This window comes from Trachypithecus francoisi, unplaced genomic scaffold (assembly GCF_009764315.1).
Source record: "Trachypithecus francoisi isolate TF-2019V2 unplaced genomic scaffold, Tfra_2.0 Lachesis_group14, whole genome shotgun sequence".
Taxonomy (NCBI): domain Eukaryota; kingdom Metazoa; phylum Chordata; class Mammalia; order Primates; family Cercopithecidae; genus Trachypithecus; species Trachypithecus francoisi.
Window position 1 is genome coordinate 11,115,961 of NW_022681459.1, and position 24,230 is coordinate 11,140,190.

At 35.3% G+C, this 24,230-nt stretch overlaps 1 long non-coding RNA gene across 1 annotated transcript; it reads right to left on the minus strand.

Annotated features, from left to right (window-relative positions):
• Positions 1-3,698: 3,698 nt before the first annotated feature.
• LOC117096672 lies at positions 3,699-19,612 on the minus strand. The gene is made up of 3 exons (XR_004442581.1): positions 19,474-19,612; positions 18,739-18,941; positions 3,699-4,122 (listed from the first exon to the last, which is right to left on the minus strand). It is a non-coding gene; the product is annotated as an uncharacterized LOC117096672 (long non-coding RNA).
• Between the last annotated feature and the right edge of the window lie 4,618 nt (positions 19,613-24,230).

Sequence of the window (24,230 nt, forward strand, 5' to 3'; positions counted from 1 at the left end):
AATATCACAATTAAAAGAACTAGAGAAGCAAGAGCAAAGAAATTCAGAAGCTACAGGAGACAAGAAATAACTAAGATCAGAGCAGAACTGAAGGAGACAGAGAAACAAAAAACCCTTAAAAAATTAATGCATCCAGTAGCTGTTTATTTAAAGATTAACAAAATAGACTGCTAAGAAGAAAAGAGAGAAGAATCAAATAGACACAATAAAAAATGATTAAGGGGATGTCACCACTGATCCCACAGAAATACAAACTACCATCAGAGAATACTATAAACACCTCTATGCAAATAAATTGGAAAATCTAGAAGAAATGGATAAACTCCTATACACATACACCCTCCCAAGATTAAACCCTGAATAGGTCAATAACAAGTTCTGAAATTGAGGCAGTAATTAACAGCCTACCAACCAAAGAAGGCCCAGGACCAGATGGATTCACAGCCGAATTCTACCAGAGATACAAAGAGGAGCTGGTACCATTTCTTCTGAAACTATTTCAAACAAGAGAAAAAGAGGGACTCCTCCCTAACTCATTTTGTGAGGCCAGCATCTTCCTAATACCAAAACCTGGCAGAGACAAAACAAAAAAAGAAAATTTCATTTCAGTTTTTGTTTTTTAAAGGACTTGTCAATATTCCAGAATTTTAAAATTTATAATTATAAAGTAATTCATAATACTTTCTTATTATCCTTTTAATACCTGTGAAATAGGGAGTGATGTCCTTCCTCTCACTACTGACAGTCTGTATCTTATCACTATTTTTCCTGGTTAGTCTTGTGGATACTTATTAATTTTATCGATCTTCTCAAAGAAAGATTTTATTTCCATTAGTTCTTTCAATTGTTTTATTTTATTTTATTTTTTTCCATTTTAACCCACTCTACCCTGAGTTTCATCATTTTCTTATGTCTGCTTACTTGGATTTTCTCTACTTTTCTATTTCTACTTTCTAAAGTGGCAACAGAGGTCACTGAGATGAGGCTTTTATTTTTGAATATGGATATTTTGTACCATAACATTCTTGTAATTTCAGGATGAATGCATTTTACACATTTTGATGTTTTACTTTTATTACAATTCAAACTATTTTATTTTAAAAATTTTTTTCATTGGCACTTCTAAATGTTGATGAATTTTCTGGATTTTTTGTGTTATAGATTTATAATTCATAATAAGAGACAATATTTTTTGTTTTTGTTTTTGTTTTTGTTTTTGTTTTTTTGTTTTTTTTTTTGAGACAGAGTCTCGCTCTGTCGCCCAGGCTGAAGAGACAATATTTTTTATGACTTGAATTTTAGCACAGAATAGAGGCTTATGCTTGTAAATGTTCCATGCATGCTTAAAAAGAAGTGTACTTCGCGGCCAGTCGGGGTGGCTCACACCTGTAATCCCAGCACTTTGGGAGGCCGAGGCAGGCAGATCACGAGGTCAGGAGATCGAGACCATCTTGACGAACACGGTGAAACCCCATCTCTACTAAAAATACAAAAAAATTAGCCGGGCGTGGTGGCGGCACCTGTAGTCCCAGCTTCTAGGGAGGCTGAGGCAGGAGAATGGCCTGAAACCGGGAGGCAGAGCTTGCAGTGAGCCAAGATTGCGCCACTGCACTCCAGCCTGGGCAACAGAGTGAGTATAAACATTTATTCAATTTTATACTTGAGAATAAATATTTTTAAGATCAGTTTTGGAAATTTTTTGAAGCTAGAAGTCATTTTGTCATAGTTGAAAAGTAAATGTAAGTGGTCTGCCTTTAGTTTAAGATTGGGTGAGTAGGGCCATATGATTAAACAATTAAATATTGTGAAATGATTAGGTAGAAAGAGAAGAAAACACAACATATTTTGCGGGGTGTGCAGTGGGGTATATAAGCCTAAGAAATTAACAACAGGTGTCTTAGTCCAGTGTCTTAGATCATTTGTGCTGCTATAATAGAATGTAACAAACTGGGTCATTTATAATGAAGAGAAATACATTGGCTCATGATTCTGGAGGCTGAGAAGTCCAATATCAAGGCACGTGCAAGTTTGGTGTGGGGGAAGGGACCAGTCTCAAGATGGTGCCTTGTGTGCTGCATCCTCAGGAAGGGGAGACCACTGTTTCTCATGTAGCAGAAGAGCCAAGAGAGGGAGCCTGCTCATAAAATCCCTTTGATTAATTTGATTAATGCATTAACTCCACCCATGAGGGTGGAGTCATCATGGCCTAATCACCTTTTAAAACATCCCCAGCTCTCAGTATCTATACGTTGGCAATTAAATTTCAACATGTGTTTTGGTGAGGACACACATTCAAATCATAACAGATGAAGGCAAAAAAGACCAAGGAACAGATTTTATTTCAATATTTTGTTTAAATTTGCCCTCAAACCTTGCTATTCAAAATGTGGACTGCAGAATAGCAGCATTAGCATCACCTCAGAATCTCAGGACTTATCACAGACATTTTCAATAGGAATCAACAGGTTAACAGTGTCTCCAGGTGAAATTTGCATTACTCTTAACTATCCTGATGTATACAGGTCTGAACACTACTGGTGCTCACTTAGTCAATTTCATAATTCAAGCTAATTCAATGTCAAACAACTTTTACAGTAAGGCAACTTGTTAAAAAAAATTGTAGAGAGTACCTACTGGATTTAACTGATGTGAAATAAACTTGATCATTGTTACTGAGTAAACAGTCTTTAGTTACCTTATTATTTACATCTTAAACCTCCAGTTGTTCTCAAGAGAGGAAACGAAAGACCCAGAAAGAGGTATGTAATTAAAAGCTGTCATCAAAGTGTGCATTTAACATATCATAAAGCAAAATTCTTCTTTAACTAACAGGAGGTTGAATAAGAGGTTCGGATTCCTCTGTGACTAAAACTATTACACATCTGAGTAATACCTAAAGTATATTCCTGAAAGACTTCAAGATCCCAAACCACACTATATGTCAATAAGCTATTATTAAATTGGAACCACATGAAAACTAGCATATACACAGAAAGGGAGTCATATTGTTGCACTATTGTCTTGATTCTCTAGTGTTGAAATATAAATTTAATTCACCATTAAAATACATAAAAGATACACCATCTGAAATAAAACTAATATTTTTCTATGTGAACTAAGAACATAAATATTTAAGATAATGTTGTATTCAAACAGGCAAATATGAAATGGAATAGTTATAAATGTATAAGAAACATACCTTAATAATTGTATGCAACGAGATTTTATAATACAAAAATTTAAACATACAAGTTATGTGAAAAGAAGATTTTAAAGGGTTTATAACATTTCCTCAACTGTTTCTAAGGAAACAATTGTAATAATAAATGATACTATATTCATTTTAACTCCAGTCTTTTACTCACTTATACTAATATTTACTGACTATGTATTTTGGAACAGGCAATATACTATGCAGCTGGAATACAATAGTAACATGAGCATCACTGCCTCCCGCGAGCTTGACATTCAAAGAAGATATAACTAAAGTGATGAATTCTTGTTCAACTTAAGGTAGCAGAATTACATGGAGGAAAGTGAGTATCGATTTAGAATTAACTATACCTCTCCATTATCAGATAAGAGTAATTTAATTGAAATGATTACTAATACTACATTTTTAGGAGATAAGTTTATTTAATATACATTAGAGTGATTGAAAATTACTTACTAATTATTAAATCCATACCCCCAAAAAATCCTATAGCAATGCTCTCAAAACTTTAATGTCCATAGGTGGAAATAAAGATTCTGATTTACTGAATCTGTGGCGAGGTCAAAGATCACAAATTTTGAGCAAGTTATACCAATGTTGCTGGATTTTTCTTTTAATTGATTGGCAAAGATGTATAACTGCTGAGTCACTGTTTCTGTTTCCTTCTTGGAGCCACTTTTCCCAAAAAATAAATGTTCTTGTCAGATTCTTTTAAAAAATAGTTGGATGTCTCTGTACAGTGAATGTGTTAACTGTGGTTAAGACTGTCCGTGGCTTTTGAGGGGCTCATTTGCTCTGGCCTCTTACTTTAAGTAGAGTGAATGTTCTTTGCAACTTTCCTCACCAGGAAGCTGCTTTGTCAGCGCCTGAGGGTACTACTGTGTGAACAGGTGCATACAATTCCTGTACTGGAAGAAAAAGCAGTGCTTCAGATGAAGAAAACTAAAACTGTCCAAGTCTTTTACACTTTGTTACTGAAACACTTGCCACAGTTAAAGAAATATCAGATACCCTGACAAAAGAAAGAGCAAATACCCTGACATTTTATTTATGTTCAGAATAATTTATTTTTATAAGAACCACGTCTGGAAGAAAGATAAAATGTAGCTAAAACGTTCACAATCAAAGCACACTGAAATAGAGAGTGCTATTGTATTGATGAAATACCCCTTATCAGAGCAGACTCACAGTGCTGTAAATATGACTATATTGTTAAGGATAAAGGAAGTACTTTTACTTCAGGCAGCCCACTGACTGAAATACATAATGCAAAAATAAGTGAGCGTTTTATGCTAAAAAGACTCTTTTACATATTCTTAAATTCCATTAAAAATAAAATTAGCATCGGAAAAATGTTTGACCAGAATAAAAAGAACCAATTGAAATCTGAGCTCTTTTGTTTACTATTCATGAGATGTCATATATGACATATAATTTCTGAGTATCTGCTCCTTTAAAAAATTGAAGATAAACTTTTTATTTGTTTCCCTTTGAGATGATGAAGAGTAAATAAAAACTAAAAGTAAAATGTTTTATAAATTGCAAATTATTATGTTAATGCAAAGCATCATTACTATGTGATGTCTGCCTGGCTTATTTCACTTAATGTAATGACTATAACATTTGAAATGGGGAAAACAATGTCTTACTTCAACACCAGCTAATAGCAAAATGCTACATCAGGATGGATTCTAAATGTTATTGATCCACTATAAAGAGGAATTTTTAAATGTGCATATGTTGCCTTCTGGAATGACATATTTTACAATAAAAATGAAATGTTAAGCGAAATTAAGATTTTCCCTTCAAATTCATTTATTTTATTGCAGTATTTTGACACTTTCTATCAATGCCTTAGCAATAAATTAATATTTTCTATTCCCTTGTAATTACATTATTACAATGGAATCTAATTCTTTGACTGTAAGATCTCTTAAAAAATAAGCTTTACCATTTAAAATCATTTCTATTAGAAAAATTATGTTAATAAATAAGACCCATAAATCTTCACCTTACTATTATGTATTTGACTTGTACTTTTAGACAGAATGGAATAAATCTTTATTAATAAATTCTGGTTTTTATTTCATGGGTATTTACTTAATCTAAAAAAAAAGTTCTTCCCTAAACCTATTAGATAGGCTGGGCAAAATACAACAAACAATTTTTCAAAGATTGCAATAAAGGAAAGCCTAAAAAATAAAAACAAACACAAAAAAATGGTAGGCATAAAATAAAATGTAGATTCTCCTAAAAATGTTTGTCAATGACAGAGTCTGAACAGCAACCCAGTATAAGGGATACAAGGCCTTGTAACCTCATAAAGTAAGAAGCTGAAACAATAGCGCCTCAGAATTTGTGGACCACAAAGAGAGACACACTCAATGAAATGGTAAACTTTACAAAGTCCAACCTTTCTACAAGGAAAAGATAAGTTCTTTATTAGTTTTAGCTCCAGGTAGTGGAAACTATCCTCCCAAGAGGACAGGATACTTTAACCATATTCTTAATTATATTTGGGATTTGAATTTTTGCTGCTACATCATAAGACAACAAATAGCTTTAAAGTGTTTTTGAGTTGGTAGTAACTGGGGCACCTGGCAGCAGCAAACACAAATTCTCACTAAAGAAAATGACTATTAACCTAAGCCCTAAGAACTACTACTGATTAAGACCATTCAAATATATGTTTGCAAACCTAAATTTCAACACTACTGATTAAGACTATTAAAATATGTTTACAAACCTAAATTTCAACATAAAGAAATTATCATACATTAGTTTTAGTAAAACGAAATTAGACAACTAAGCATTTCAGATGTGTACATTTATATATATATACACACTATAAAACACATGTAATTTTTGAATGAAATAATTGAAAATATGAGCAAGGAATAAGAAATGAGAAAATATCAAAAGACAGTTTTAAAATTAACAATAAGAATTTGTAGAAATGAAAAATGTATTCACTGAATTTAAAAGTTCAATGGATGGTTTAATATGAAGATTAGACACAGCTGAGAGATAAGCAATGCGTTGAAAGATATAGCTGGGCATGCATGTTAAGAGATGACAGGCAAGAAATGAAAATTCTGAAAGCTGGGAAGAGTTGAGAGGCATAGATTATGGACAGAATGAGAAGGTATAGTGTGCATCCAATTGGCATTCTGAAAAGAGACAATACAGAAAATGGAAGAGGGAAGAAACAAGATGGAGTCTCGCTCTGTCACCCAGGCTGGAGTGCAGTGGCATGATCTGGGCTTCTGCTCACTGCAAGCTCCGCCTCCCAGGTTCTCGTCATTCTCCTGCCTCAGCCTCCCGAGTAGCTGGGACTACAGGTGCCCACCACCGCGCCCGGCTAATTTTTTGTATTTTTTTAGTAGAGACGATGTTTCACCATGTTAACAAGGATGGTCTCGATCTCCTGACCTCGTGATCTGCCCACCTCGGCCTCCCACAGTGCTGGAATTACAGGCGCGAGCCATGGCACCTGGCCAGAAACAAGATTTAACAAAATAAAAGGCTGTGAATTTTCCCAAATTGATAAAAAGCATACCTCTGTATTTTCAGGAATCGTACTGAAACCAAGAAAATAAATTACAAAAAAGAAAATCTTCACTTGGACAAATTATACTGAAAATTTAGAACACCAAAGAAGATAAAGAAAATATTAAAAGAAAAAAGGCAGGCTACTCATAAGAAGCAAAGATTAGGTGAATATACAAAATGATACTACAAAACATCTTCAGAAACGAATGGGGATTATAAAGAAAATTATCAGGATATTCATCAATATTGGTCAAGGATCTATGAGAATGTGATTTGGAAGAGCTACAATGGCTAATCTGTTCCTTAAATAGTATGATGAATTGTTGGTTATCATGTAGTAACCTGTTATATTTAAATATGGAATAAAACATTAAAAAATCTAAAACACTGTAATTCTAATAAAAATGTTGTAAGTCAATTGATTAGGAAAAGAGTATACTTGGATAGAGACTTAAAGGAGTAAGTATGTGATCCTCAAAATTAGTATCAACTCTCAATTCCTGAGGCTTTACAGTTTGTTAAGCCTTCCTCAAAGGGGCAAAATCTATTAACTCCATTAGACCTTACACTAACTCAGTGGAGTACATAATTTCATTTTTCCATTGTACTGATGAGGAAAATAAAACACAAAGCAATTATCCATAATTAGGTTTGACTTTTGACTACGTATTCACTTAGAAAGTTATCTTTTAGAACATCAGGAAATCAATCTGTTGGAGCTAGATAACACTAAAACTATGAGCACATGAAATTACAGCTTTTATAAATGGATGTTAATTAAAATATGCTCTATTTCTTCTAAAATATTTTTCCATAAATGTTTTAAAATATGCAAAAAACTATTCTAAATGCTATAATTTTCATTTATCACGACCTCAAAACCTTGAATTTATATTCCTAAACACAGGTCTATGCAGAGTTTTTATTTATACTATGCAAAATATATTTTATTCTGACATCCTTGTAAAGCTATTTGATTGTGATTTAGTTTTTAAAATTATGATATAATTAACTTTGTACATTTAAACCTTCAGCACATGACTCAGGATTTTCTGCATACGGTAAGAAAAATTGTATTATACTGAATAGCAATAACTTCTTGAATAAATATTCAAGTGAGTGAATTCCTTCATAAAAATTAGAAATGGTAAAGCTTGATAAGATTACTTTAAGTTAATGCATATTGTTATTCCTTCTGTAATTCCATGAAAACTAATACCTGAGTAACTGCCTTCAATGAAAATCAACCCAGAATATGAGTAACATGGTAAATGATCTGTTCGTAGTTAATTACCCTTAAATAAGATACTTTTTACCATTTGTAAATACGAGGGTAAATACATACATTTATAAGAAAATTCCTAGCTTAGACTATGTCAAATTTTCAAGTTGTATTTTTATATAACATTGTCATCTCTTGTACAGTATGCCCACTAAACAAACTATGTCAAATGAGACAATGTGTGCTGTGGAAACAAAAGTGACTTAATCTTGGTTGCTAATCCATCTTGTTCACTTCGGATTAACTCCAGTTCCATGAATGCCTCCAGATTTCTACTTGATTTGCTGTGCTTAGCATAAGAACATGTCAATCTTGATACAAATCATCAGCATACCTTACCTGTCCTGGAGGGTTGTCTTTAATTGTATACCGTTCGCAGTGGTATATAAGCCCTGAGTCTGGGGAGTAACAGTTTGGGGATCTACCTGTCTTACTGCCACCTGAGACCATGCTTCTATCAGTAAGTTACCCCAGTAAACAATCTGGATTTCTCTGCCTCCTTCTTTGGTTTGTCACATCTTTCTGCATTTGGAGGTTGTTTTGTAAATATGACCCTTTCACAGAACACATCAGAAAATCTATAAAAGCATACATTACTTCATCAGTATCAAATAATATTATGTTACTACTACTTTTATTAAGCTACAGCTTTCCTTATTTTTACAGAGTGGCAGAGGCCATATATAATAGAAGTTGTGCTATTCCTCAGTCTTTGAAGTAATGTTGTGTTCAAATCATGTTTTGCATAGGAAATACACTACATTTCAAACTAAGTATGACATTATGTCAAGAGAATTTCATCTCTTCACTGAAATTTGAAATAAAGATTATGGATGCCACCAACATTTTTAATTATCTCCTATTTCTTACTTTAAAAAAAACAACAAAAGAATAATCATATGAAGGAAGATGGGCCCTAGCTTATTACTTTCAGTTTAAAAAGTGAGAAAGATGAAAATTTGAAATCTTTATAGAATTTAGAATAAAGAATACAGGAGTCTGATAGTTATTAGTTAACTGGGATAGAAAGAAATACGAGTAACACTATGACATTTATAACTCAGATGAAATGAACTAATTCTTTAAAAGACACACGTTTCCAAAACCCACAAAAGAGGAAACAGATCATCTAAGTAGGTCAATTTTAAAGGATTGGAATAAGTAATTAACAATCTTATAAAGAAAAAGTACAAGGCACTAAAGATTTTACCAGTAAATTCTACCAAACATTTAAAAAATAAATACTATCAATTATCCACAAACTCTTCCATAAAATAGAAGCAGAAAGAATACTTCCTAATTATCCTAATGTCACAATCAGATAAAAACATTACAGGAAAGAAAAACTATATATCATCATCTCTGGTGAATGTAGATGCAATAATGTTCAACAGAAATATTTCAGTATAGTTCAACATTATAACATCTATCAAAGTAATTCATCCTATCAACAAGCTAAAGAGAAAAAATCATGTATCATTTGATGTATAAAATAAGAAGGCACTTATCAAAATGCAACGCCCTGTCATGATAAAATTGTTCAAACTAGGACAAAGGAGGACTTTGTCAACTCTATAAAGAACATCTACAAACAGCTTACTGCTAACATCATGCTGAATGGCAGGACACTTGACATTTTCCTTGTTGGATTTTGAAAAAGGAAGTGATGTTCTCTTACCACTTCTATTTGACATCCTGTTGGAAGTCTTAGCTAATGCAACAAGACAAGAAAAAGATGCAAATGATCAAGGGGGAAACAGTCTTTGTTTGCAGATGATATGATTATCTATGTGGAAAATTCCAAAGAATGAGGAACAACAGCAACAATGCCTGTAATGACTTAAACTAGTATAATGATGCCACTGATGTTTTGTAGACATCCACAAAGTGGTTAGAAAGTTTATATGTAAAGGCGCAAGGTCTAGAAGCGCCAACACAATACTGCAGAAAGACAAAGGAAGGGGATTGACACTCTTGATTCAAGATTTACTCTAAAGCTACAACAATCAAGACAGCATAATATTGGAAAATGGATAAACATAGAAATTAACTGACCAGATTAGGGAGGCCAAAAATTGACCCCCTCAAATATAGTAAACTGATCTTTGATAGGAGCGAAGGCAATTGAATACAGAAAGGATAGTCTTCTCACCAATTGACTGGAACATTTGGCTGTCCATATGTAAAAGAAAAATCAACCTAGACATATACATTACACATTTCAGGTGAATTAACTCAAAATAGATCAGAGACATAAATGTAAGCATACAAAACTAAAAATCTCCTAGAAGCATCATAAGAACAAATCTAGCTGACCTTGTATTTGTCAAGGTATTTTTAGATACAATACCAAAACCATGGAGCAAGAAAAACAGTTAGATAATTTGAACTTTAGTAAACTAATACTTCTGTGAAAAACCCTGAGACAAGAATGAAATAATAAGTCAGGTGTGGCGGTCCGTGCCTGTTGACTCAGCTACTTTGGAGGCTGAAGTAGGAGGATCATTTGAGCCCAAGATTTGAGACTACCCTGGGCAATATGGGGAGACTTCACCTCTAAGAGAGAGAGAGAAAAAAAAGAAATGGCAAGACAGAGCTCAGATAAAATATTTGCAGAAGAACATATCTAATAAGTAACTTTGTATCCAAAACACTCAGGGAATCCTTATGACCCAAAAGAAAAAAACTATCAGCCCAGTTTAAAAATAGGCAAAAGTGGGGAGGCTGTGCATGTGTGGGGACAGGGGCTCTATGAGAGCTCTCTGTGTTTTCCACTCAATTTTTTTTTTATAAATCTAAAACTGTTCCAAGAATTAAAAATGGGCAAAATATCTAAACAAACACCTCATCGAAGAAAATATAGTTGGCAAATAAGCATATGAAGATATTTTCAACATCATTTGTCATTAGGGAGTCACAAATTATAATAACAATGTGATATCACTATACACATTTTAGGATGGCTAAACAAAAATAAAAACAAAAGCTGGCAATACCCGCTGCAAATGAGAATGTGGAAAAACCAGAATCCTTCCTCATCGCTGGTGGGGATGCAAAACAATACCACGTTGGAAGACAATCTGGCAGCTTCTTACTAAAGTAAACATGGTTTTACCATATGATCCAGTACTGTGCTACTCCATATTTACTAGCTAATTTGAAAAATGTCCAAAAACCTGCACTTGAATATTTATAGCAGATTTATTTATGAGCACTAAAAATGATTGGAAGCAACCAAGATTTTCTTCAATAAGGGAAAGTATAAGCAAAGCAGGGTACCCCAAAGCAATGAATATTATTCAGAGATAAAAAGAAATAAACTATCAAGCACAAAATAACATGAAAGCATCTTAAATTCATGGAGCAAAATGAAAAAAACCAGTCTGAAAAGGCTTTGTACTGTGTGGTTCTAATTATATCTCACTCTAGAAAAAGCAAACTACAGAGACACAAAAAGATGAGTGGCTGTCTAGGGTATGAGGAAGATAGAGGATTAAATATGTGAAATGAAATATTTTAGGGTAGTTATTCTATTATGTGTTACACTTTAATTGTGGATATGTGAGACTATTCCTTTGTCAAAACACATTGAGATTTACAGCACACAACAAACTTTAATGCACGAAAATTATAAACATTTTTTACAAGGTTGGAGAAATCACAAGATTGAATGTAAAATAATATATGTAATCCAACTGTACTGTACATATGTAAAACAATCTCAGTAAAGGAGGTAGGAGAAAAAGGTGTCGACCTCAAAATAACTTTGGAAATGAGTGGAGGTCCATAAAACCAATGGCAAGAAATTGTACATAACCACTGAAGCTTCGCTGTTAAAGTTTCATTCCATCGTGATACAAGTTAAAATTCTGGTAGTACTATTCGTGCATACTGAAATTGAACAACCAAGTAGACAGATGAGAAATGTTGGGAGCCAGATTTCTCCCTATTGGAACGGGAATTTATAAACGAGGGAAGGAGGGAAGAATGATCCATATAGTAATGGTTAGAATTAGAAACATCGGTCTGAACAGATGTTTACTTAATATAGACATGATTGGTTACATATATAAATATTTATAGAGATGTATAAATCCATTGGTTAGCATATACATGCATGTATTTTCTTGTTCTGACACCTAAGAGAGATGAGAAGCAGGATATCCCAGCTGCAATAAATATATTAATACCTAACCTGTTCTTGATTTCTAATATTCTTTAATAAAAGGGACCAAGGAACCAAGAGTCTGGAGAAATGACTGACTTTAATATTTGGGCAGGAAAGTTTCAGGAGGAACCTGGAGCATTTTGCAGTGTCAGAAATTAAGGAAATGGTGCACAAACAAACAAACAAACAAAAAACTCTCTTCACACAACTATGGAGTATGCTAAAAAAAAAAAAAAAAAAAAAAAAAAAAACCAGAGCCAACTTAAGAGCGCTCAGCGGTCAAACCTGGAAAGATTTGAGTAACAATAAATAAAGCAACATTGTATTCTAATCGAAAGAAAAAAATACATATCCATGAATTCACGCTGTCATCAATTAAGGATTGAATAAATACATACATAGATTCAGGGGAGAAAAGTTTCCATGCAGAAAATTTCCAAATTATTTATGTGGATACCTTGTCCTCAAAGAGGTGAAGCGTGACTCCTCACCCCTTAAGTGTGGGCTATGCATAGTAACTTTCTTCCAAAAAATACTATATGAAAAGTTGGAGAAAATATAACTTTACAGTAAATAAAGCTGATAAAGCTTACTGCAGGCAGGTGATAAAAATCATCTTCAACTACGCTAAGCGATGTGGATACAATATATCCTCGATAGGATGTCAGTAAAATGTTACTTTACTTTGTGATTTGTCTCCCATATTTCCAGAACCCTGGTCTCATCGTGAGAAAAACTTCATACAAACGCTAATGTGGGACATTCTAATTATCTGACCAGCACTCTTCAAAACTGTCATGGTTATCAGAAACAACCAAAGTGTGAGAAAATACTGCAGAAAACGGAGCCTAAAAAGGCATGACATCTGAATGCAATGTGGTATCCTGAAAGAGCAAAGGAGATTAGGTAAAAACTAAGAAAATCCAAATTAAGGATGTCCTGTATTCAATAATAATTTATTAAAATTGGTTCATTAATTGTAACAAGTATACTGTATTAAGGTAGGGTATTAATAAAAGGCAACACTAAATGTGTATTTAAGACTCCTCTGTATTATATTATGAATAACCTGTAAATCAAAAACTGTTAAAAAGGTCTAAAAATTATTTTCAGAGGTTAAAATGTCTTTTATTTATGTGGATATTAGGAGAAATTTGTATATTGTAGGTTTACTGGATAAGATGCTTAACAAGTAGCAGTATCCAGCCTGCTTTCTCTTCTTTTGTAGTAGAAATAACCATGAAAAGAAGCAAATCTCTGACAGAAATCTAGTTTCAAGCAAAGTGTAACATTAGAGAATTATAACTAAAAATATTCAAATAATCAAGAATATAGAGCAGAAGGGAGAGATCTTAAAAGATCAAGCAAATAGAAAACAAGTGATAAAGTGGCTTACAAAAGCCATATCATATCAATAGTCACATTAAGCACTGATGGACCAAACACTAACCAGCAGGTTGTCATCTAATTTTGGCGATTTCTCGGTAGTATATAGCAGATAAATGCAAATGTAATGGATACTGTCTTTAATTTTTACTATGACTTACTTATAAACACTTATTCAGACACAAAAAATAAGCTTGACTTGTAAATGTACAGCAGATACAAGCATACTCATGCAGAAACTAGCTAAAATGTATTTGATTAGTTTTTAAAACATATGTAATATAATTGCACAGCAAGGTTACAAATTTCTGATAGAAATTTTTGCAAAATCTCACCATTATTATTTAAAGTTGTTATTTAAGAATAAATGTACGGATATATTTGATAATCAATTTTAATATACAACATTTCAACCACATGTATAAGCCTAGTTCAACAAATATTGTATGCAAATAGTTTAAAGTCTAACTACCTTCTAGTATATTTACTTAATTCATTTTCATTAATTCAAACCCAGTAATTGTTAATAACACGTAAAATTTCATTGAACATATATTCTCCATTTGCAGATTAACCTAAAAATAGATACAATGTTTAGTTTTTGAAATCGAATGATTTATGAGATATGCACTGGAAATTTGCTTGCAACATATGTGTGTGTGTGTGTGTGTGTGTGTGAGTGAGTGTGTGTGTGCACGTGCTTGGGTTATGGATTTGCCTCAAGATATTTTAATTGGCTGAGGTCATTCACGCAGATGTTTAAAAAAAGTTTTATTTTTTTATTTTTTCAAATTAAAAGTGGCAGAGCCAGTCAGCCTTGAAATGATTGACAATATCCACTATGAACTGTAATGAAATACATTTGAGGAAACCTCTTCTTTAATTTTCTTTAATGAAGCCACAAATTGAAGCTAATATATGCAAATTAATTAGTAGCAATATTTAAAATAATAATTTTTAGAATTTGGGTTGTACATTTAACATATCCTTGGTATTTAACTTCTGATATTTGATCTATGTCTAATTTTGAAATTTATTTTAGAATAAAATACATAGATTAAAATTAATAAAAATACTGTTTTTCATATAATTTTTGCTTGATATAATAGATAAAATCTGTTCATGTATGAGATTTTGATATATGAAAAATATAGCTTAATAGGAGAAAATTTAACTTTATTTTTCTCAATTTTATATTCTTAAATTCTGGACAAATAAAGGCAATGGCGGAGCCTAAGGGTGAATAAATTTTATACTGCAAATATCAGATTATTTTCTTACTTTGGGTTGTTAAGTTTTGATAGGCAATTATGTTTAGCTCTTCCCATGTAATTAAGCATTGGTATATATCAACCCATGGATTTAATCAGTGACCTCTTCATTCAGAAGTTGTCTGATAGGATTTGCTGAAATATTGTGCCAACTACATTGAGAAACAAACAACAAAATCTGCTGATTATGAAAAAAAAAAGCACCAACTTCAGCTCTGAGGACTACAGATGTCATAATGTAGCTGGATTAAGACACCTAGCAATTTAGGAAATGTGAATTGAAAAGACATGAGCCAGCCAAAGTATTTCAGAATTTTTTTAGTTATTTTGGAATGAATCTTCTTGCCTGTAAACATAAACATTTAGAATAAAGCTATTGCAATTCATATGTATTGGCGAAAATACTCATATTAGAAGGATAGCATATTAATACTATCAACAAAGTTAAACACTGCAATGCTCAGGATTCAGGCTCAAATATTATTGCTTTGCCTTTTGATGATCCCTAAGGGCTCATCTCTGAAATGATATATAAAAGGCCCATGAGACATAACAGTGAACTTAGCATACAAATTGGAATTTTTATTTCTTTAATTTTAAGTGATTCAATTGAATTTTTTGTTGCAACAAGATAGCTATTATTTTCTAGACATAGTTGTCTAGAAATTTTTGACTACTAAATGTTTGTTAAAAATAATTACTCAAATTTTCTTTAATGTTTTCTGAAAATTATGGATAATTTTTAGAGGTTTTCCCTTAATAATAGTGTTTCCTCATTAAATTGTTTATTTTATGATTATGTAGATACCACAGTTTCAGATCTCTCATATGGCTATTCTACCCATAGAGTACAATGAGTTTAAGCCTCTTCTGCTAACATAGTCATAAAGGCAAAGATCAGTAAATGTTCAGCCCTGAGGTACCTGGCAGGGGAGGGAAAAATCACTGAAGCTCTTTTAGAACAGAAAAGTTTGAATCCCTCAAATCGTAGGATTCAGGTGAAAAATGTCCCATGCTATCGTTTTCCACTGTTTTAGCATAGAGTTAGCATTTCTTCAACTTTTTTCTAAAACTGACACTTAAATCAGAGGCTCCAATTTTATTTTGTGGCTTCTGATACCTCTAAGTATAAACCCTTGTGTCATAAAAAGACCAATTTTAGACGCAAAACCTAGAGGACACATTATTACCTTCCTACAAATAACCGTAAGGAAAAATACTAAACTGCATTGGAAAGCAGAATGGAAAGAAGATGGTTCTCAAATTTCTGCCCCCAAAATACACATCATATGTAATTCTTCCCCCTTAAGTGTGAGCAGAAACCCTAAGTATGATGAGATGTCATTCCTATGTTTATGGTAAACTGTATGGCAAAAATATTTTACAGATTTAGTTAAGGTTTCTAATCAAAAGAGAAATTACCCTAGCTGGATCTGATTAAATCAGACAAGTCCTTTGAAATAGGGTCTAGGCTGGGCTCAGTGGCTCCTGCCTGTAATCTCAGCACTTTGCAGGCTGAGGCAGGAGGACTGCTTGACCTTAGGAGTTCAATGTCAGCCTGGGCAACATGGTGAAACCCAGTCTCTACAAAAAACACAAAAGTTAGCCAGAAGTGGTGACCCATGCCCGTAGTCCCAGCTTCCTGGGGAACTGAAGTGGAAGGGTCACTTGAGCCTGCTGGCTTGAAGCTTCCTGGAGCTGTATGCACACCACTTCACTCCAGCCTGGTGACAGAGTGAGACCCTATCTCAAAAAGTAAATAAATAAATGAAATAAAATAAAATACAATAAGGACTGAATGTAAAAGACTGGAAGCAACAGACTTCTTTCCCCATTCTTCTGTCTCTTACTCTTAATATTGAGAGTTGACAATGTGCTAGCAACCTTAGCTCTTGGCGCCTCCTTGGCCTCAGGGTCCACTCTGCTGGCGCTCGAGGAGCCCTTCAGCCTGCCACAGCACTGTGGGAGCCCCTCTCTGGACTGCCGGAGGCCGGAGCCGACTCCCTCTGCTTGCCGGGAAGTGTGGAGGGAGAGGCACGGGCAGGAACCAGGGCTGTGCGCAGCGCTCACGGGCCAGCGCGAGTTCCAGGTGGGCGTTGGCTCAGCAGGCCCCACACTCCGAATGGCCCGGGCAGTGAGGGGCTTAGCACCCAGGCCAGCAGCTGCAGGGTGCGTGCAGGGTCCCCCAGCAGTGCTGGCCCACCAGTGCTGTGCTCAAATTCTCGCTGGGCCTCAGCTGCCTCAGTACAGGGCAGGGCTTGGGACCTGCAACCCACCATGCCCAAGCCTTCCCCCTACCCCGACACCCTACCCCCTTTATCCCAGCCCCCTCCTCTGCCCCCTTCCTCCTCCTCCCACCATGGGTTCCTGCACTACCCAAGGCTACCCAGGCTCCCCACCTAGGGCCACCACCTGCGCTGCTGCGCCTGGTCCCACTGACCACCCAAGGGCTGAGGAGTGTGGGTGCACAGCACAGGACTGGCAGGCAGCTCCCGGTTTGGGATCCACTAGGTGAAGCCAGCTGGGCTCCTGAGCCTAGTAGGGACTTGGAGAAACTTTATGTCTAGCTAAGGGATTGTAAATACACCAATCAGCACCCTGTGTCTAGCTCAAGGTTTGTAAATACACCAATCAGTACTCTGTATCTAGCTAACCTAGTGGGGACTTGGAGAACTTTTCTGTCTAGCACTCTGTGTCTAGCTAAAGGATTGTAAACGCACCAATCAGCACTCTGTGTCTAACTCAGGGTTTGTAAATGTACCAATCACCACTCTGTCTTGCTCAGGGTTTGTAAATATACCAGTCAGTACTCTTGTATCTAGCTCAAGGTTTGTAAACACACACACCAATCAGTGCTCTGTGTCTAGTTAATCTAGTGGGGACTTAGAGAACTTCTAGGTCTAGCTAGAGGACTGTAAATGCACCAACCAGCACTCTATGTCTAGCTCAGGGATTGTAAATACACCAATCAGCACCCTGTCAAAATGGACCAATCAACGCTCTGTAAAATGGACCAATCAGTGCTCTGTAAAATGGACCAATCAGCAGGATGTGGGTGGGGCCAGATAAGGGGGCAGATAAGGGACTAAAAGCAGGCTGCCCAAACTAGACAGCGGTAATCCCCTCAGGTCTGCTTCCATGCTGTGGAAAATTTGTTGTTTTGCTTTTTACAATAAATCTTGCTGCTGCTCACTTTTTGGGTCCACTGCCGCCCTTACCAGCTGCAACACTCACTACTAAGGTCTTCAGTTTCACTCCTGAAGCCAGTGATACCACAAACCCAGACATGCTGCCCTTAAGAGCTGTAACACTCCCCGGAAAGATCTGCAGCTTCACTCTTGAAGTCAGCGAGATCACGAACCCACCGGAAGGAAAAAAACTGCGGATACATCTCAACATCTGAAGGAACAAACTCTGGACTACCATCTTTAAGAACTGTAACACTCACCACAAGGGTGTGCGGCTTCATTATTGGAGTCAGTGAGATCAAGAACCCACCAATTGCAGACACAATATCACTCCCTCACTTTCTGCTTTGTGCATATCTATTGAAGATAGAATGCATTGTGCATTCTATCACTGAAAGGAAATACGTTTTGCCAACAACCACAAGGTAGAATGAGAACTATAAGCTTCAGATGACAGGACAGTTATCACTGACACTTTAATTGCAGCCCTGTGAGACCCTGAGCAGAAGCTACAGCTAAACCATACCTGGTATCATGACCTTCACATACATGGAGAGAATTTATATGTGGTGTTTTAATCTAATTTTTTGATAATACTTACAAAGTGATAGCAAACAAATACTCAGGCATCTAGCACATGGAAAAACTTTTAAAGCATCATCATAAATGAGACTTACCTATGTCCATGAATTTCTCTTTCTTCTCACTCTTTCCAAGAAGCTTTGTCCAGAATAGTGTATTGCTTTATAGTATAGTGTCTTTTAGATGTATTCTACAGAACTTTAGGAAATACTGTCAGAATGTTACTGGTGGAAGATCTGAGTTATCCTCAGTTACCAGCGATGAATCCATAGAGGTCTGCAGCAACTTCAGTTCTTGCCTGCTCAGAAGAAAGAATTCAATTGGGGGACATAAAGCAGAAAAAGAGACAAGAGACTGAGACAAATTTCAGAGCAGGAGTGGATATTTATTAAGGCTTCAGAATAGGAAAGAAAGGAAAATTCACTTGGAAGAGACCCAAGTGTGCACGTGAATGCCAAGGGCCATGTTTAACCTTGATCCTAGGGCTTTATAGCTTCATCTTTTTCCCATGATTTTTTTTTTTTTTTTTTGAGAAGGAGTTTTCACTCTGTCACCCAGGCTGGAGTGCAGTGGCGAGATCTCAGCTCACTGCAACCTTCGCCTCTGGGTTCAAGTGATTATCCTGCCTCAGCCTCCAGAGTAGCTGGGATTACTGGCACCCGCCATTACGCCCGGCTAATATTTTGTATTTTTAGTAGTGACGGAGTTTTACCATGTTGGCCAGGCTGGTCTCTAACTCCGGACCTCAGGTGATCTACCCACCTCGGCCTCCCAAACTCTCTCCCGTGATTCTTAAAGTGGTCTGCCTGCATGCGCAGTGCCCTTCTTACCCGTGGAAGTTGAGCGCACGGAGTGTGTTTAGGCAGTTGTATGCATGCCCATCTGAGGCTTTCTTTTCTTTTCGGGCAGAGTGCACTTAGGCGCTCCTACTCCGCCATTTTGTCTCTTAATGCGCATGGGCAGGATGTTGCTTCCGCCTGACAGCTGCGTTTAATTAACCCTTTAATGTTTATAGCTGTGGATCATGAGGAGGTTGTCTCTCCCTGGCACCGGCTGTGAATTATTATTTTTAGAGAGGCAGTGCGATAAGTGTTGAACCTGACATTCTTAATCGTGTGGGGAGAAAAGACTTCTCCTGCCCCCCACCCAAGCCTATCTAACTACCCATAACAAGAAGTTTGACTGAAGGGCATATCAGAGTTCCAGTTCAGCATTTGGAGAATTTGCTGTCTTTCATATATTTCAGGCAAAACAAGTCTCTTTATTTATTCTATTACTTCACAATTTTTGATAAAGCAGCTTCGCTACTAATCATTAACCAATAACCAATAACCAAGGTACTTTTAATATGAAAGCAAGTTCTTTTTAATGTTAATATTTTCCTGCCCTAAACAAATTTGCTATTTTACTGTATTACTGTTTTTCATTTCAATCTGCAAAACAGACATATAGGTCCCAGTTCTTAATTGTGCTTAAAATTAAATAATTCCAAATGATAATGTCTTTAGTTGAATTTCAAAAAAATAGGCACAAAAGTTAGAAACAAATTAAATAATTCGAATCACCATTGAACATACTTATTTCAGGAACATTGTTAACTTCTAACACCTAATGTGTAATTATAAATAATTTTTTTCTCTTTTCTTTGTAATCTAAAATACATAGTTTAAATAAAGCTGTATTGCCAAACTGTTATGGAAATCATAAATAACATGCTGTATAAGGATGGTACAAATAATACAATTAAAAATAGTTCTATATTGTCTCCTACAGTCCCTTCAATATTCAATGTAGTATTATCTTTTCCCCTTGCCATTAAATAAAAATTTCAGATGGTTCAAGGGTTGTTCCTAGGAAAGGTAAAATTTCATGTTCACTTTAAACTGGAAAAACAGTATGGCTTATGAAATTAGAATGCTCATCCAAATATATTTATTCAGAACTTCAATCATAATTTTTTAAAAATGATACTCATTCCTGCCTTCTCCCCCCACCAGCAAGGGCTTGGCAGCAGATCCTTGTCTAGTCCTGAGGAAGCAGATTTTGTCCCTCTTCACACATTCTTCCCACCATCTCCTTCTCCCAAAGCTACTGTAACAGAACTTACAAAATTTAAGGATAGGAAAGGTAGCAGAAAGGTCAACTCCTCTTTAATCCCTGCTGTAATGAAGTGAAGCTGTTCCCTGGTGAGTATTTTTATGGCTGCTTCCGGCCTGGCCTTTCCATGTGTGACTCCTTTGATGGGCAGTACTTGGCTTCAGGTGGCAGTTTTTGTCCCTATTTCAATTTTTAATTATTTTTGGGCATCCTAATCCATGTAAACTCTCACTGTTTTGGTGCAGTATTTATCAAGCCAATCTTTTAAAGTATCCATTTTAAATTATCCCAGTCTAACATTGCTCCCTGGAGTCCAAGTCTGGTCCCAGGGTTTCATGGAGGGGTTTGCAGTTATTTACAAAGCAGCACCAACTCTCATTCAGAGTCTCTCTCTTCAGCCTATCCTTTCCTTTCATCTTTACCATCTTACAAATAACCACAGACTACTCTATGTTAGCTCAGCTATTCAATAGACACTCCCAATTTAACACCCTGTCACACATTTCAATTCTTCTCTTTTCTATCCAAGAAAAGAGAATACAAGAGAGTTTGATGTAATTTGCAATTGTTTGTAGCAGAAAAAAAATGTTTTTGCTTATACTTACATCACTAGATGTGACTGAAGGAAATAGATGAATAAAATATAGTGTTACTTGCTGTATTACAGACTTAGGGATGAATATTTCTTATATATTTATATTTTTCAAGTTATGTACAATGTTTATGCATTATACTTAATTCAGAAATCAACCAAACACAATGTTTATTTTTAAAAATGCAAGCACATTTAAAGTGAAGGAGGTGTCTCAGTATACCTTTCAAGGCTTCTGTTATTGTTGCTTCAATTTTTTGCTGGGTTATCACCTCAATCTCACAAATGCTGTTCATGTAAGACTGGGATGTGAACCTGGGTCACAGGAGACACCATTGCAAGTCTCAGTTTCTTTTGAAGATTTTTCATCCTAATATGAAGTCAGAGAGACACGCACTGGTGTCCTACTCTCTGCGCCTTTGTCCTGTCGCAGAAGTCACAATGCTCATAGGCTTCAGAGAGAAGTCTTCTTTCAACTTGTAGTTTCATTTTCTTAACATGGTAAACATGCCTAGCTAACTGCATTTGTTAAGGTTGGTATTTTAAAATGTCATCAGACCTTCAAAGTGTAAAGGATCTTCCACAGTGAACAGAAATAGACAAAAAAGAGATTTTTTTCTGACCAATTTCTATGGTTGGTTATCTCACAAACTACAGGATTCCTCAAGGCAGTGCTTGCCTCTTTAAAAGTTATCTATGGTAAGAGTGGTAAGATTAAAAGAGCAGAATTCTAAGTTTCTTATACATATTTTTAATATTTGGCAAGCACATATTCCTAAATATTCTCAATTATAAAAATGAAATGTGAGCATTAACTTACCCTTGTAAATATGTATCCAAGACTGAAAAATATCTTGAAATGTGTAATGGCTCATAAAACTTTGAAATTTATAATTGGTCATAAAGATAAACAAACTCTTGGATAAGAGAGTGAAAACTTGTATAATTTAATGTAGCTGGTTCGCTGAATGATCCATATGTGAACAACTTACTACAATGTTACTTAGAACAATTGTACAAATGGAAACATCAAAAATGATTTTTTTTAGAATTTCCTACTCAAATTCTTCTTCTTAACAAATAAAATGGTTTAGTTGAAAACCTATCAAGATTTCAACATTAATCTAAATGACCCCTCCATTTAGATTTAAAGTATTTTTTAAATCTCTGCCCTCATCAGATGTCAGCTTTTATTTATAACACTGTATCATACACGTGTGTATATGTACACATATCATACATGTATACATATAGGTACAGTGTATATGTACTGATATGGTTTGGCTACAGAGCCAAATCTCACCTTGAATTGTAATGATCCCCATGTGTCAAGAGTGGGACCAGGTGGTGATAATTGAATCGTGGAGGTGGTTTCCCCCATGCTGTTTTTGTGATACTGAGTTCTCACAAGATCTGATGGTTTTATAAGGGGCTTCTTCCTTTGCTCTTCAAAAACACTCTCTTGCCTGCTGCCAAGTAAAACGTGCTTGCTAGGCCGGACGCGGTGGCTCAAGCCTGTAATCCCAGCACTTTGGGAGGCCGAGACGGGTGGATCACGAGGTCAGGAGATCGAGACCATCCTGGCTAACACAGTGAAACCTCGTCTCTACTAAAAGAATACAAAAAACTAGCCGGGCGAGGTGGTGGGCGCCTGTAGTCCCAGCTACTTGGGAGGCTGAGACAGGAGAATGGCGTAAAGCCGGGAGGCGGAGCTTGCAGTGAGCAGAGATCCGGCCCCTGCACTCCAGCCTGGGAGACAGAGCGAGACTCCGTCTCAAAAAAAAAAAAAAAAAAGACATGCTTGCTTTCCCTTCTGCCTTGATTGTAAGTTTCTTGAGGCTGCCCCAGCCCTGCAGAACTGTTAGTCAATTAAACCTCTTTCCCTTATAAGTTACCCAGTCTCAGGTATATCTTTACTAGTAGTGCGAGAATGGACTAATACATATACATACAGGTACATATGTATGTATACATATATACATATATATATTCTTATAATATGTGAATCTCTCAAACAACATGAGATTTTATATGACAGAGTTTACATTTATTCAGTCATTTTACAGATTGCTATGATGCTTTGTTATAAACAATTATTTTCATAGTGAGATATTATTCTATTATGTATCCACTGGGGAGAATACAGCATATAAAACCAGATAAGATGATGTTATGTACAATGTGTAAGTTTCTTTGGCTGTACTTATTGAACTCCACCATGTCAATAATATTAACTAGATTTAATCAAAATAACTATTTTTATTATATAAAGTTTGATTTTATTCCTATGTTACAAGCATAAAAAAACAGAAAATGTTACTGATAATTATAGGATAAGTATGATAGTGGAAAATAAGCATATAGTAAAAGCAATGCTTTGATCTTTTTGACACAAAATTATATCTTTAATTGTCAACTGAGATGAAAATGCTCCCTATATGTGGTTGACATCTGTTTCACAATTGAGTTCCCCAAGTCTTATCTACCGTTGTATCAACAATGCCTAAACACAGTCCAGTGCAAATACATTTTTAAAATAAATATTGTTGAATTAAGCATGCAGACACCACTAAATAAAGGAGATGTAATTCATATTTCTTTGTTAAATAGCACAGGAATACTGTCAGATGCATTACAATTTTAGCTTTACCCACCCCCAGTTCTCCATCAGTTTCTGAAGGCCAATAGAGCACTAAAATGGTTACTTTTACAATGACATTAATTAGAATTGATCAAGCAAGAAAATATTAACTATTATAAGTGTAATAAAGAATAAAAATGAGTAGTCTGGAGGTAACTTTATATATGGTGATCTGAAAACAATCTTAATATTAGCATGGATCAGGAAAACAAAAACAAATCAACAACAACAACAGCAAAATCTACCAGTCTGGAGAC